Source organism: Spermophilus citellus, assembly GCF_964194105.1.
Source record: "Spermophilus citellus genome assembly, chromosome: 4".
Taxonomy (NCBI): domain Eukaryota; kingdom Metazoa; phylum Chordata; class Mammalia; order Rodentia; family Sciuridae; genus Spermophilus; species Spermophilus citellus.
In genome coordinates, this window is record NC_138185.1 from 212,085,019 (window position 1) to 212,100,165 (window position 15,147).

The following is a 15,147-nucleotide window of genomic DNA, read 5'->3' on the forward strand; positions in this document are numbered from 1 at the left end:
AGTTTCCACATTGTTCTCAGCATTGAATCATCCCTACGTTCAGTCGTCATGTGCCAACCAGCACCTGCAAAAACACACCCTTAAATAGATGTTGCCCTAATCTTGGACTCTGCTTTGGCTTTGGAGATCAGGAGACACATCAGCAGTCAAAGGGCAGAAGGTGTCATATATCATATCCCTGGAAACTGAAGCTGAGCTGCTCAATAATAAACTCTGTGAGTAAATCCTGCAGATTTATTTTGATGACTCAAACCTCTGATTGGGGATTAAAGAGGACTATATACTATGAACTCCAAAGAAGTTGTAATTAAAGCTTCTGGCTATAGAACATGTTTCATAACCTAGAAACTGCATCCTCTTCCCTCGCAAGTTCCTCTGTTTAAAATCGTAGCCCTTAAGAAAGTATGACTTAAGCTCCAAAAGGCATCCTACCAAACGTCTTATCAAAAATGCACAGAGCTATAATCCTGGCCTCTCACAAGTTTTGAAGTGATTCCCTCTGGCCTCTAGGTTACCACCAAACCACCCCGAGTAATTTTTTGAAGAGGTTAAGCTACTACTTCTTTTTTTCTTCCCCCTCAACTTTTTATTTTGAAAATTTTCAGGCACGAAGAAACACGATTGTTTAATAAAAACTAATGCTGTGATTTGAATGTTTGTGTCCCTGCAAAATTCATATTAAAACTTAATCCTCAATGTATTAGTAATAAGAAGTGGGGCCTTTGGGATGCCCTTAGGACATGAGGGCTTCACCCACATTACTCTTTTTGCCCTCAGTCTCCTGAGAATGCTACAAGATTGCCCCACTGGAAGCAGAGAGTCCTTACCAGATGCAAAATTTGCTGGCACCTTGATCTTGCACTTCCCAGCCTCCAAAACTTGAGAAATGGATTTCTATATATAAATTTCCCAATCTAAAGTATTTTGTTATAGAATACAAATGAACTAAGACAGCCAAGATCTAATCAAGGATTGCATTTGGTAGTTATGTCTGTTTAGTATACAGTCATCCTCTGGGAATTGGTTCCAGGATTCCCCCCAATGGATGGATATCAAAATCCAACGATGTTCCAGCCTCTTACATAAAATGGCAAAGCATTTGCATAGGAACTATTCTTATCCTCCTTTATCCATGAAGTCATCTCTGGATTATTTATAATACCTAATATGATGGAAAAGCTGTGTGAATAGTTGTTGTGCTATATTGTTTAGGAAATAATGACAAGGAAAAATATCTACCAGTTTGGTATCAATGCAAATTTTTCAAATATTTTCAACCGGAGGTTGGTTGAATCCATGGTAATAGAGTCCACAGACATGGAGAGTCAACTGTATTCCCTTCATCTATGTTTAATGACATTGATTTAAAAAAAAAAGAAGAAGAAGCCAAACTCATTTGCTTTTTAATAATGTTTAATGACATGATGTATCTAAAGATAAGTTGGGTGCAAGGGGAAAAAATATCTCCTGACCACAGCAGGTCATGAAGATAGCACCTTCTATGAACTCATGCCATATATTCATAGGCCAGAAGGCAGTTGTATCCCCGCTTAGCAAATTTCTTTCCTCCTTAGTCAAAGAAGGTATCTTTATTTCTTATCCCCCAAAAGGCCGTGTTTCAAAGATAGAGGAGTGTTTTCACATACACACACACACACACACACACACACACACACACACACCAAGTTGACAGGCACATATGGCATTTTACAGAATTTAAAAATAAGAACCTTAGCAAGGTTACATGCCTTAAAAAACAACTTCTGATTCTCATGTCAGTCTAAGGTTTTAATCTGTAACAAAACTAGAAGGAACAGAGGAAGCAGGCGTATTTCTATAACCTGTTTATTTATGGGGAAGTATTATTCACAGTCTTTAGCTTGATGGAGTTAAAAATCCCTTAGAGGGACCTACTACATCCACATATTGGTGGATGCTTCTTTCAGACAGACAATGAAAGGGTAGAGTCTGATCAATAGAAAAGGTTTTGTTCCACTGTGGGTGAGACATAGTCTGAGCATCCAACTGAAATGTTTGAAATCTATTCATTTCATTTTTGCTGCTTTTAAAACTAATGTTTACTTAGTTGAAAAGGATTGGAACAAGTATAATGATAGAATTTTTCCTCTTCTACCACTAAGGCATCTACATAATGCCAAGCCATGGAATCAGATTTCTAAGAGGTCATTGCAAAATGCTTTTGGGTTCCATTTTTCATCTCTGAATAAGATTCCAATTTATATAAACATCCAAGATTTCTAAATATATTTCATGAAAGAGATTCCAGACTCTTTATTGAAAGACTTTTCCAAAATTTAGGAAACTTTGGGTGAGATAAAAATATTTTCTTATTTCCAACCTAAATCTCTCCCTTCCTTAGTTTTTCAATATTTAAGTGACAATGAAGAGCAGTAGGGACTCTGCCAATACCTTTTCTCCATTACAGATTAAATTGTTCGGCACCCTCTTCTTTGTGTCCAGTAACTTTTTACTACTTTAACAACATGTACCAGCCTTTAGTCAATTCATACTTTTCCTAAAAGCATCTTTCATTATATGTTTCAGAATAGAAAGTCAAAATCTCTCCAAGCCATACTGCATTTCTCCATCAGTAATAAATAAAAAATACCAGGCCAACATTTGCTTATTTTAGCAAATCATCTTTCTCAGTAGGGATTACAACTAATCATGCCAAACTTAACTCCCTCAACTGTAAAATGGGACACCCAATATTCTGGCTAGTTCTACCTACAGTGTTGCCATAAGGAGACAGCCAATGTGAGCATGCTTTGTAAACTGTGCAGAGTTGTACAGATGAAAGAAATTGTCCTTATGTACTTGATCCATGAGGGTCTTCTTACTTCATCAGGAACATAGCACCACTTTCAAGATTGTCTCATGTATTTCTCATAACAATCCTAGAAGATGGATACTATTACTCTCATGAGTTCATTTAAAGCAATGCCTGACAGGTATAAGGCACATAAATATTTGTTGAGGAGGAAATCATAGCTTGAGAAGCAGTGTTTGTCCACGTAAACATGGTTAGTTATAGACTGAAGTCCAGGTCTCTCTGAGTCAAATGATCATTTCCTATGCAGAGCCGACCACATAGAGTTGTTTTGATCTCTGGAGTAGAGTCCATTCTGCTTGAAATTGCAGTTGAAACTCTCTCAACTCTTTCCCAGATCATTGCTACTCCCCCACCTCTTTCTCAGAGAACTGATAACCAAAGATAGCACTCTTCCCATCCATGAGGTATCTGCATTTTAAGAGTAGATGAACCTTTAAGACAAAATAGTGACTAATAAATCTCAGAACATTAGTTATCATCAAACAAATGTAAGTACTGGAAAAGAGTTGATCAGAGAGGGAGGTGAGAAAACCTTTGCTAGAGTCCTGAACTCACTCCAGATGTGTGTCTGACTTGAAGCATTTACCTAGATATTTACTCTTGGAGTTCCTTTGACTTTCATCCAGTGCTGTGTGACCACATAGCACTGCCCAGCCTGCTACTCTTTCAAAGGTTGATTAAAAATTCTGATTACAGAAGGAGGCTTTCTTTCCAGTTTATATGATATTCCTAATTTAGAACCTGATATTTTAATGGCCATCTAATGTTACTGATACATATTGAAATATTGATCTGCTTGGACCCACACAGTATCAGCAATCTGCACCATTCTCATCAGAATCAAAGCTAAACAGACAACTGTAATTTTTAGAAATCTTATGGACTCTTATAAAAGATTCTTCTTTTTATTTTTTTCCAAATTCAGGTCATTATTTTTCAAGAAGGGTTTCAGAAGAGCCATGTCATTGGATTCCAGAAAGTTGTAAGTGATCATAATCTTTGGCTAGCATTTTCTGAAAACCTCTATCAATGATTGCCCCACCATCCAAATCACCATAGTAAAATCTCAGCTGATCAGAAACCACTCAATTAAATATGACGGCAGCAATGTCATAGAAGAGCCAAACACTGTATTTGCTAGTATATAAACAAGGTCACTGTAAGCCAAGATGGCCACTGCTAGCCTGTGGTAACTAGCCTATGTAGGCAAGGTCACTAATCAGCCTGTGTGGCAGTTAAAGAAAGGCATCCCCTCAGATAGAAAGAGTACCATCACACTGCTTGACTTACAAACAGGACCTTTGTTTTTTGATCATGACAGAGGACATCCCCTGGGATGAGAGAGGAGGGGAGGGACAGGAAGGACCTGTGGATACCAGGAGCACAGCAATGTGTCTAGACTTTGGATTGGATTTCAGCCTAGTGCCTATATGTAATGTACAAACTGAACCTGACCTTTATACAAGATATATGGATGGATACAATGAGCAGGGGTATTTGATGAATTTTAATCACTCAAGATCAATTTGGGGAGAAAATTTAAGTACTTTGTATAACTTTATGTTATAGATGAATTCCAATTAATTTTAGATTAGTTTCAGAAGAGGAAATAGATTATTATGTTTGTCACTTCTGGACATTTTCAGATTCTCATTTTCCCAAGTTCTATTTTTCTCAGTTGGAAAAAGGTTAAAATATCATAACTCTGTAACATCATAACCATATTCTTTTTGGAAATCATAACATTAAGCTTGAACTTAACATTATAATGATGTTTCCATTGCTTTTGAGCCATGAGTGATGGAAATAATAAATCTAATTCTAAAATATTGTCAGGGGTAGGAGATGGATCCACTCTCTGCCTCTGACCAGTTAAGCAACTTGTTATTTAATTAAGAAAATGAGTGAGAGGATGTGAAGCTCATACATTTGTAGTGATATGTTTCTTTGCTTTGTTCTGATTTGCACTTAGGAGAGACTATAGTGTATTATTTTCTGGTTTGGGTGGATATAGGGTATTTTTTCTGGCAAAAAAAAATGTTTTTAAAGCTGACACCAGATATCTTGTCTGTTAAATTTTATATTCAAACAGGAGTCATCTCAAGCTAGTATATATATATTTGTTCTCCTGGGGTTTTTTTTTCCATGAAAAACTAGAGAACATTATAATGTTTATAATATTCACTGTAAATCTATATCTAAAGCAGTTACTTTAGAAATTCTGAGTTTCTCTGGTAAGAAGGCTGAAACAAGGAATGTAATCATTGGAAGGGACTGCAGAGATTAATAGTGAGAGTTTTCCAGACTTTTTTTGTTTCTTAGTTTGACTTTGTTGCTATAACAAAATTCTTCCAACCAGGTAATTGATAAAGAATAGATGTTTATTTAGCTCACAGTTCTAGAGGCTGGGAAGTCTTACAGCGTGGTGCTAGCATCTGCTTGGCATCTTGTGAATCTTTTCTGCTGCATTATAATATGATAGAGGGTATCACAGGGCAAGATAATACAAGCTAGCCAGAGAGTACTCACTTTTATAACAAAGACACTCCCAAGATAACTCATTAATCTATGAATGGATTAGTCCATTGGTGAAGGCAGTGTCCACCTGCAGAAGGCCACATCTCCCAAATATCATCAACATATGACTATGTGGATTGAGTTTACAACACATGAAATTTGCGGAGATAATTCAGATCATAGCACCTGGTGACAAGAAGCCGATTCCAAAGTTCAAGAGTCTCTTCTAGCGATTCTGCTTCAGGGGTCTAAGGTGGATCCTGGGAACTTATTCCTTTCCCAAGATCCCTGTGATGCACAGTTTAGAAAGCTCCTATGCACTGGAGCCCTTTGCTTCACAGATATGGTGAGGTCCTGAGACGGAAGGTAACTTTCCTTAGTCTAAATAGTTGGTCCAAGGTAGAGCTGGGACTGGAGTCAGAAATATTCTGACTGGGCTAGAGTCTTCATAAAATAGACAAACCTATTGGAGAGACATTTCTCAAACATAGTGGGGGCTAGGGATTGTAAAGAAGGCAAATTTACACTATCAGAAATATCCATTATCTAGCCAGGCTCAGTGGTGCACACCTAAAATCCCAGCAGCTTGGGCGACTGAAGCAGGAGGATTACAAGTTCAAAGCCAGCCTCAGCAAAATCAAGATGCTAAGCAACTCAGTGAGACCCAGTCTCTAAATAAAATACAAAATACTGCTGGGATACAGCTCAGTAGTTAAGTACCCCTGGGTTAAATCCCTGGTACCAAAAATAAATAAATAAATAAAATTATTTTCATATGTCCCATTTGTTTTTCATGTTCTTTTTAACTTTAAGGATAGTACTCCTGATTTTTGCTTTTTTTTTCAAGTCATACTATTAATTTTTGTTCCTAATGACCTGGTCTGACCATCTCTTTCTTCAGAATTTCTATTTGCAGGTAGGTCTCTATTCAGCTATGGTTTGAGTCATGTTTATGTACTGTTCTGAGGTTGTTTAGAAGATAGTTGGTCTCAAAGTCACAACCATAATCACATTTATTTGTTCTGGTTAATTTTCTTTTAGAAAAGCAGTTCTTAAGACATACAGAACTGATTCATAGTGGGGTAGGGAGGGGGAGCAGGGGAGGAATAGATGAACTCTAGATAGGGCAGAGGGATGGGAAGGGAAGGGAGGGGACATGGGGTTAGAAATGATGGTGGAATGTGATGGACACTATTATCCAAAGTACATGTATGAAGACATGAATTGGTGTGGATATACTTTGTATACAACCAGAGATATGAAAAATGGTGCTCTATATGTGTAATAAGAATTGTAATGCATTCTGCTGTCATATAAAAATAAAAAATTAATTAAAAAACATACAGCACTGTATCACATATAAAATTGCTCTATTCAATCAGTTGATCCACCCTCAAACATATTAGCCTTAGACAAACATAAATGAAAGAGGATATAAGATGCATGGAGTGAAAGAAAGAGTCTGTTCAACACATAAATCACTCTAAAATTCAAAATAATATGTAATATTGCAGAACATAAATATGTGATATTTCAGGACCTTGGACAGTGCTGGCTAAGATTCCTTGTACCACAAAAGTTTGTGGTACATTTTAAATCTGCAGTATTATATCAGACACAATGCCTTGAAATATTCTGCTGTTGCTTTTTCGACTTTTCTTAAATAATGTAGAGAATGAAGGTTTCCCTGTTCTTTTCTCTGAATTTCTTTCTAAAATAAATGAATAGGAAATTTTATTACTGAATACTTTGATACATCAAGTTATTTGAACTCCAAGCTGAAACTCCACGATGATCAAAACCCCTGACAGTGACAAATGCAAATTGTTGGGCCACATTCTGAAACACAGATTCTAAATCTAATCTTTTTTCCCAAACACAAGCAACAAACTTTTAAAACTGATCATGGAGGATTTTCTGTGGCTTACATTTTATAAGAAGAAAGTAAAATGGCATTTGTAGGTAAGTGGATGGAGTTAGAGAAGATAATGCTAAGTGAAGTTAGCCAATCCCCCAAAACCAAATGCTGAATGTTTTCTTTGATATAAGGAGGCTGATTCATAGTGGGATAGGGAGAGGAAGCATGAAAGGAATAGACGAACTCGAGATAGGGCAGAGGGGTTGGAGGGGAAGGGAGGGAGCATGGGGTAATTAATAATGGTGAAATGTGATGATCATTATTATTCAGAGTATACCTATGAAGACACAAATCAGTGTGAATATACTTTATATATAACCAGAGATATGAAAAATTGTGCTCTATATGCGTAATAAGAATTATAATGCATTCTGCTGTCATATATAAATTTTTAAAAAAGAAAAAGAAAGTAAAGACCTCCCTGAGCAAACAGCCTAAAGACCTTCACAGAACTGCGCCGAGGCCCAGGGGTAGGCTTGCTGCAGTGCAGCTCAGAGTAGCCACTTTAATTCATTTCCTATTGCTTTTGAAAGTGTAAGCAAACACTTTTTTTTTTATAAGCAAACACTTTTAATTACTCAATTATGGAGAACTACAGGTGAGCAGTATCAGAAGAAAAAAAATGCTCAACCTCACTATCATCCAAGAAATGCCAGTTAAAACAACAATAGGGTTCTGTTTGTCATCTCTCAGATTGGTAAAGATTTAAAAAAAATTCCTGGGATGTGGGTAAATGGGTGCTTTCATGCACTGCTGGAGGAAATGCAGATTGGCACAAGTCCTGAGGAGGGCAGTTTGGAAATATGGATTAAAATAACTAAAAAGAAATGGTGAAGCTGTATATGTAATAATATGAAAATGTATCCTTATCATTAAGTGGGAAAATCAAGTTACAGAGTTATACAAACATATATTTATGAAGCCTAAGCATATATTCTGAAAAGATATATACAAAAATATCATTATCTCAGAAGGTGAGATGGGGAGTGAGAATTTACATGTCTTCTAAAATATGTGTGGACCTGAATTACTGCTTCCATTTTAAAAACAATAATCTACCCAATTATTAATAGATTGTAGAGGTAAAGAATGCCTGGTTTCTGTCTTTCAGGTCCTGTTTTGGGGGAAGTTGGCTTCAGCCCATTTAAGACACCGCAGGAGGCTGGTCGGGCTGGACAGTTTTAGGCAAGAAGGGAAACGGGCTCAGATGAGTGTAGACAAAGAATTGGGGAATGAATTACTCCCAACTTCAAGGCCATGGTAAAGTTTGTATTTTATTCTGGAAGCAGTGGACCTCAATTTCAGAGACAGAGTAAGAAAGAGTCAGTAGTTAGATTTGCAAAAGTTTGTTTTGTTGTTTTAATTACTTCATCTGGCTTTCGTGTGGAAAATAGAATGGAGAGAGACAAGATGAGAAGCAAGAAAGAGCAGTAAGACCATCTAAGGATATGGGAGATGAGATTAAGGCATGGAGAGTATAGATGGAAAGAAGTGGAGAGATTGTATCTAAATTTTGGTAATAAAAATAGCAGGATTTGCTTGTATGGCTAGGTAGAAAAGAAAAAATTAAAAATATTCACCCATTTAGTATCAGGGATAACTCAGTTATTCCTTAATATCAAATTTATAAAGATAAAACCACTTCTTTTTAGTTTTCAGATCTTTTTATTGAAGTGTGTCATTGTAGTGGGTTAAATATTGGCTACTGAAAGACATGTCCACGTCCTAATCCCAGGAACCTGTGAATACTTTTTTATTTGGAAAAAGGGTGTTTGCAGATGTAATTAAGTTAGACATCTTGCTATGAGGAAGAACATCATAGATTATCTGGTGGGCCCTAAATCCAATGGCAAGCATCCTCATAAGAGTTAGAGGGAGAAGGCAATGTGACCACAAAGGCAGGAACTGGAGTGATACGGCCACAGGTCAAGCCATGCTGACAGCCACCAGATCTGGGAAGAGGCAAGTAATGAATTCTCCCCTAAATCCCACATGGGCTCTGCTGGATTTCAGACTTTTGGTTTCCACAGCTGTGAGAGAATAAACGTCTATTATTTTAAGCCATCAATTTGTAGTGCTTTGTTATGGTTGTTCCAAAAAACTAAAACAGTCATAGATATACAAACCTGCACAAATCATCAGTATATGGGTTAATGAATTATCTCAAAGTGCTCATTACCTTTTCCCCTTTAAAAACAAAAAAAGAGCCTTTTAATTATGGGAATTTTCAAACACACCAAAAATCAGAGAATGTAATGAACTTCCATGTGCCTAAACAGGCCCACAGTCTAGTTCCATCTATACTCCCCATGTACCCTGCTGCTGCATTATTTTAAGCAAATCGTAGACACCATATTGTTCCATCTATAAATACTTTAGAATATAGCTCTAAAAAGCAATGACTCCTTTTTTTAACATCATGAAAATACCACATATCACTTAAAAGCTAACAAAATACCTTTAATAATAACAGATGTCCCCATTGTCTGATGCACATATGGTTTCTTTATTTAGTTGGTTCACTTCGACAGGATCCAAACAAAGTCAGTACACTGAATTCAGCTGATAAGTCTCGTAAGTCATGGTCTATGAGTTCCTCTCCTTCTTTTCTTTTTCCTTGAAATTTATTTGTCAAAGAAACCAGGTGACGCTGTTGACATTGTAGAATTTTCCAGCTCTTAATTTACTCTGAGTGTCTTTAAGAGTTCCTGTTTCCCCTGTATTTCCTATAAACTGAAAGTTGGGTCTAAAGTAACTTCAGGTTCAAGCTAGAATTGGCAAGAATTCTTCACAGGTGGGGTTTTATACTTTACATCTTGTGATAGACATTCCTGGATGTCTTTTTGTGTCACCCTAAGATTGATCAATGGTGTCCAGTGTTGTAAACCTCATCCACCCATTATAAAATTCCCTATTAGTTTTCCCCCTAATTGTTGTGCGTCCATTCCTAACCATTGCCCTGAGCCATTACTAGAGGTTCCAAAATGATGATATTCTAATTCTGCAGCTCTTTCGGCATTTATTAGTTCTTTGTATAAAGAACATTCCTTCACAAACTACTTGGTTACCTTGAGGAACAGTCCATACAGGAGAAATAAAATAAATATTCAATTCTTTCTCTTTACTTATCAGTTTTCAGAAAGAGGAGTTGGTTCTGAAACATCCTCCAAAGATGATCAATGGGGCTTTTTTGCTTTGCTTTATGTAATTAGGAAATTGTGGATTTTACTTTAGTTAGTATTTTATTTCTTATTTGGAGGATTCTGGCCAGTAGATATAGTGTACTATGTCCTTGACTGTGTCTCTTAGAAATCTGTATCTTAGCCAATGTCTAAAGAGTCATGTGCTCTTATAACTGTACATGCATCATTGGCCTTTACCCTTCTCATAACAGAAGGAGGAAACAGAGGATTGGAATGGCCTGGTGATTGGCCAAAATCACTCAACTAGATAGTGGTAGGATCCAGGTAAGACCTCAAGTTCACACTTTTTCCATTATATGATAACTGAGATGGTTAAGCTGTCATCTTGCTAAATATGCCTCCAAATGCAGAACGACCACAGCAATCATAATAGGAAATACATTCATTTGTAGGGTGTGTTAGTCAGCTTTTCATCACTGTGACAAAATACCTGAGATAACCAACTTAAAAAAGGAAAGTCTTATTTTCCCTCATGATTTCAGAAGTTTCAGTCCATGGTCAGTTGGCTACATCATTTGGAGCCTGTGGTATAGCAGAACATCATGGCGAGGGGCACAGGGCAGAACAAAGCTGTTCTATGCATGGCAACTGGGAGGTGGAGAGAGAAGAGGGGTCACAGTCCAAATCTCTCCTTCAGAGGCACCCTCCAATAACCTAAGTTCCTTCACTTGGTGCCACTTTCTTCAACATTCCATCAACTCCCAATAGTGCCATAGGCTGGTGACCAAGCCTCTAATACCTAGGCCTTTGGGGCACACTCCAGATCAAACTGCAGCAGAGGGTTAGAAAGAAAAATTTAATATGAAGACTTTTGTTGTTGTTTGGCCAAGAAAATAAGACAACTTTTCACTGAAAAAATAATGTGAACAAATTGCTAAATTGAAGGGCTCGAATTTGGTTAGGAGAAAAACACTTTTGCACTTTGACTCTGAGAAGAATCTGTTTTGCTGGTATTTCAGAGCATAACAAGAAATAACAAGACTATAAGGACAATTTCTACATCTTGTTCTACCCAGCTTTTATTCATATTTAACCATATTTAGAATTAAATAAACTTTGATTTTTTAAAATAATTTTAAGGTTTTAATTAAAATTAAATTTAAGTGAATTTTAAAATGAACATTAATTTTACATTAAATCTTAGGAGATTTTTTTAATAGTAAATGTAATATAACATGCAAATCTGAAGTTCCAGACTCAAAGCTCTTTATTACAGGGATTCAGATGAACATAGTTCAAATTACATGCCTGTTTCTCTAAAATATAACTGATGCTAATGAAGTATAATGTGATACCCAGGAACTAAAAGAGAAAGCTTAGCTGTTTGTCCTAGAATCAGATTTATACAGTAAGCACTTTTAATCATTCATTGATCCTCTGTTATATCATATGAATTAAGTCTAAACTAGGAATAGTTATTCTCTCCTATAAACCCAGCAACTAGGGAAACTAAGGCAGGAGGATTGCAAGTTTGAGGCCAGCCTGGGAAACTTAGACCATGTCTCAAAATAAAAAATAAAAGGGGCTGGTATGTAACTCAGTGGTAGAATGCCCCTGGGTTCAATATCCAATACAAAAAATAATAATAATAATTAGACTTACAATCTTTCCATGTATAAAATTGTATTGTCCCTCAATTTACCTTGCATGTTTTAGTAAAAATGGTTTACATGCTATTAGAATTTAAAGAACTAGAAACTGTTTGCTTGGAAATGACCATTAACAGTTATTTTTCATGTATGATGTCAACTGCTAAGTAGAACAGGGAATGACTGTCTTCTCTGTGGCTCCACACAAAGATCAATGTGTGCAAAGCACAATGACATATGTTTTGACTCAGCACTGCCACAGAAAAGCAGGGCTGGGACCCTCTCCTCCTTGTTCTCTTCTCCATAAGTGAAGCATCCAGGAGGGAAGAGGAATATATATGCACTATGTAATTTGAACTATGTTCATGTTCCCAAATGAATTTATATTTATTTCTGGAAAAAAAAATGTGATTCCTTAAAAATCACCCCACCCTAGCAATCTTCACTATTTTAGCAGCTATGTTTCCTAATGACTCATGCATTTCTGGTTCCCTTCTCTAATTTTTCTAGTTTCTGCTCTTGTGTGATGAGAATTCCTGGAAGAAGAAAAACAGGATTCATCAGTGTCCAACAATCAGGGTGGAGGAGAGTCCTATAACAAAGTGTTGATTCCCCAATCCTGGCTTTTATTCTAAAATACAGTTTCTAAGTGATGGCCCACATTTATTGACCCAGAGCTCCAGGGGTGGAGCCCCAAAATTTGCATCTCCAAGCAATGGAGCAATGGAACAAGTCCAAGGACACGTGTCTGGGGATCACTCTCAGGAAGCACAGTGTTTTTTCATGTTTGCAGACAGAGGTATACATTTCTCTTTTCCCAACTCCTCCCTTAAGATTAATCCTAACCAAATATTTTTACTATAGTAAACTTTTAATTCCATATACCCTTAAGAAACTTAAAAACCTGGTGTCTAAATTATAAAACTGCTATCTGAAACAGTATTTACATTTCAGGGCAAAGGCTCTGCTTAAAACCATACCATTACCTCACTTTGAATATCACATGTAATCCTGGAAACACCATCTGGGCCAGATATTTGCATCAGCTCAGGCTCTTTAGGTTTCAAGTGTCAGAAAACCCACACAACCCATTTTAAGCAGACAAATTTATAGGTTCACTTTACTAAAAAGACCAAGTGTTATTGACTTCAGCCATGGCTTGATCCTCTAGCAAAGAGCTAAAAATATTTTAAATCTCCCTGTCTCTGCTTCACTTCCTGAGCTGGGTCTACTTTCCATGGGATCTGCTTTCAGGGTTGAGGGGCGTCTGTAGCAGTTCTATATCACATCCCCCTGAAGTCAGGGAAGAGGTTCCCCCCCCCCTCAAGTCTTAGCACAAGTATCATTACATGTCAGTGGTTCTGAGAGGGTCACATATCCAGTTCTGAACCAGTGATGGAAACCTAAAGATGGTGATGCTTGATTGGCAGGTGTGAATCAGTAGTGCATACTCTGTTGGAGCTGGTAGTGGAGTCAACGCACATAGACAACTGTTGACGTAAGGTGGCTCTCCAAAAAGACACTGGATACTACTGCCAAAAGGAGGATACTGAACAGTCAAAAATGGCAAATGTTCTGCCCAATACACTATGATCTCAAGGTTTATTTTGACCTAGAAACACCAGTAAGTTGCAAGACTAAAATCCAAACTACAACTTTTCATCTTTTTTATGAACTTTGCCATAGATACGTCTCAAAATGAGAGACATTATGGTCTCTCCTAATAAAATCAAGCTAAACAAGACCATTATCCCCTCCTCTTTGTGTTGATTTTAATGTTTAATTTTGAAATATGAATCAAACAATAATGAAAAAGCTAAAAAATGGTGAATTTCAGATGTAATTAAATAATTACAATAGATTTCATGAAGGATGGTTGGGTACAATTCTTTCAATTCTTGAATAAGTTTGATTTCTCCCTAAGTTCCATCAGAAGTGTTCCATACTTCAATGTACAGTGGCTGGAGTTCATAGTGAATATATTACCTGAGAATGTACCTAGCATAAATCTGAGGACTTAAAAAATTATATCATCATAAGCAAGTGAAAAAATTATCCTGCATATACAAAGAACTCCTGCAAATAAATAAGAAAAAAGGCATTCAACAAAAAATGGGGCAAAAATCTTATTAGCCACTTCATGAGAAAAAGGCTATTTAAACCATCTATCTGTATACGTGTGTATGTGTGTGTGTGTGAGAAAACATGCATGATTTCATTATTCACAATGAAAGTTGCAATCACAACATGATACCTCTATCCACCCATAAGAAAATAACAGGCATTGAAAAGTGTCTGCAGCAACCAGGATCCTTGTCCAGTTACTATTAAAAATGTAAATTGATGCAATCTTTTGGAAAACTATTTGGCAGTACCTATTAATGTGAACTTGGGTTTATCCTCTGACATAGAAATTTCACTCCTTGATATACACCCAAAAGATATGATGGGTGTATATCAAAACATTGGAAGCAGAATTTGTAGCAATCAGAAATCAAAACCTGCCAGAATGCCCATCACACAACAGTAGAATGGGTCAATAAATGGAGACAGAATGAACTATCAACATGAATGAGTCTCACAAACACAAAGTAAAATGAAAGAAGCCAGACCCACAAAGGTGCACATTGATTGTTCCATTTATATGAAAGCTAAAGACAGGCTAAATGAATCTAAGCTATTAGAAGGCATCATACCAAGTGACATGGAGAGAAGGATGGTGACTGGAAGGAGCAGAGCAGGACTTGGTAACAAGCTGTTTCTTGATGAGGGTGCTAGTTGCACAAGTGTGTTGAGTTGGCGTAAATTCAGGTCACTGGAACTTGCAAACATTTCTAGAGAAATACATATTCCATTTTCAAGGTTTCAAGTATAAAAGGAAGAAAGCAGTGAAGGCTTCAGATTGTTGTTTCCTTCCATTTCCAATTCTCTTGCTGTTTTATTAAGTTGCCTTTCAGTGTTAAAATACTTGCTCTGTTTTAACAAGTGGGTGGTTGGTATGATTTCTCTATAATAGTAGTTTGAGAAGCACAATATAAAAGTCAGTGTTAAGCATTCAGGGCTGTG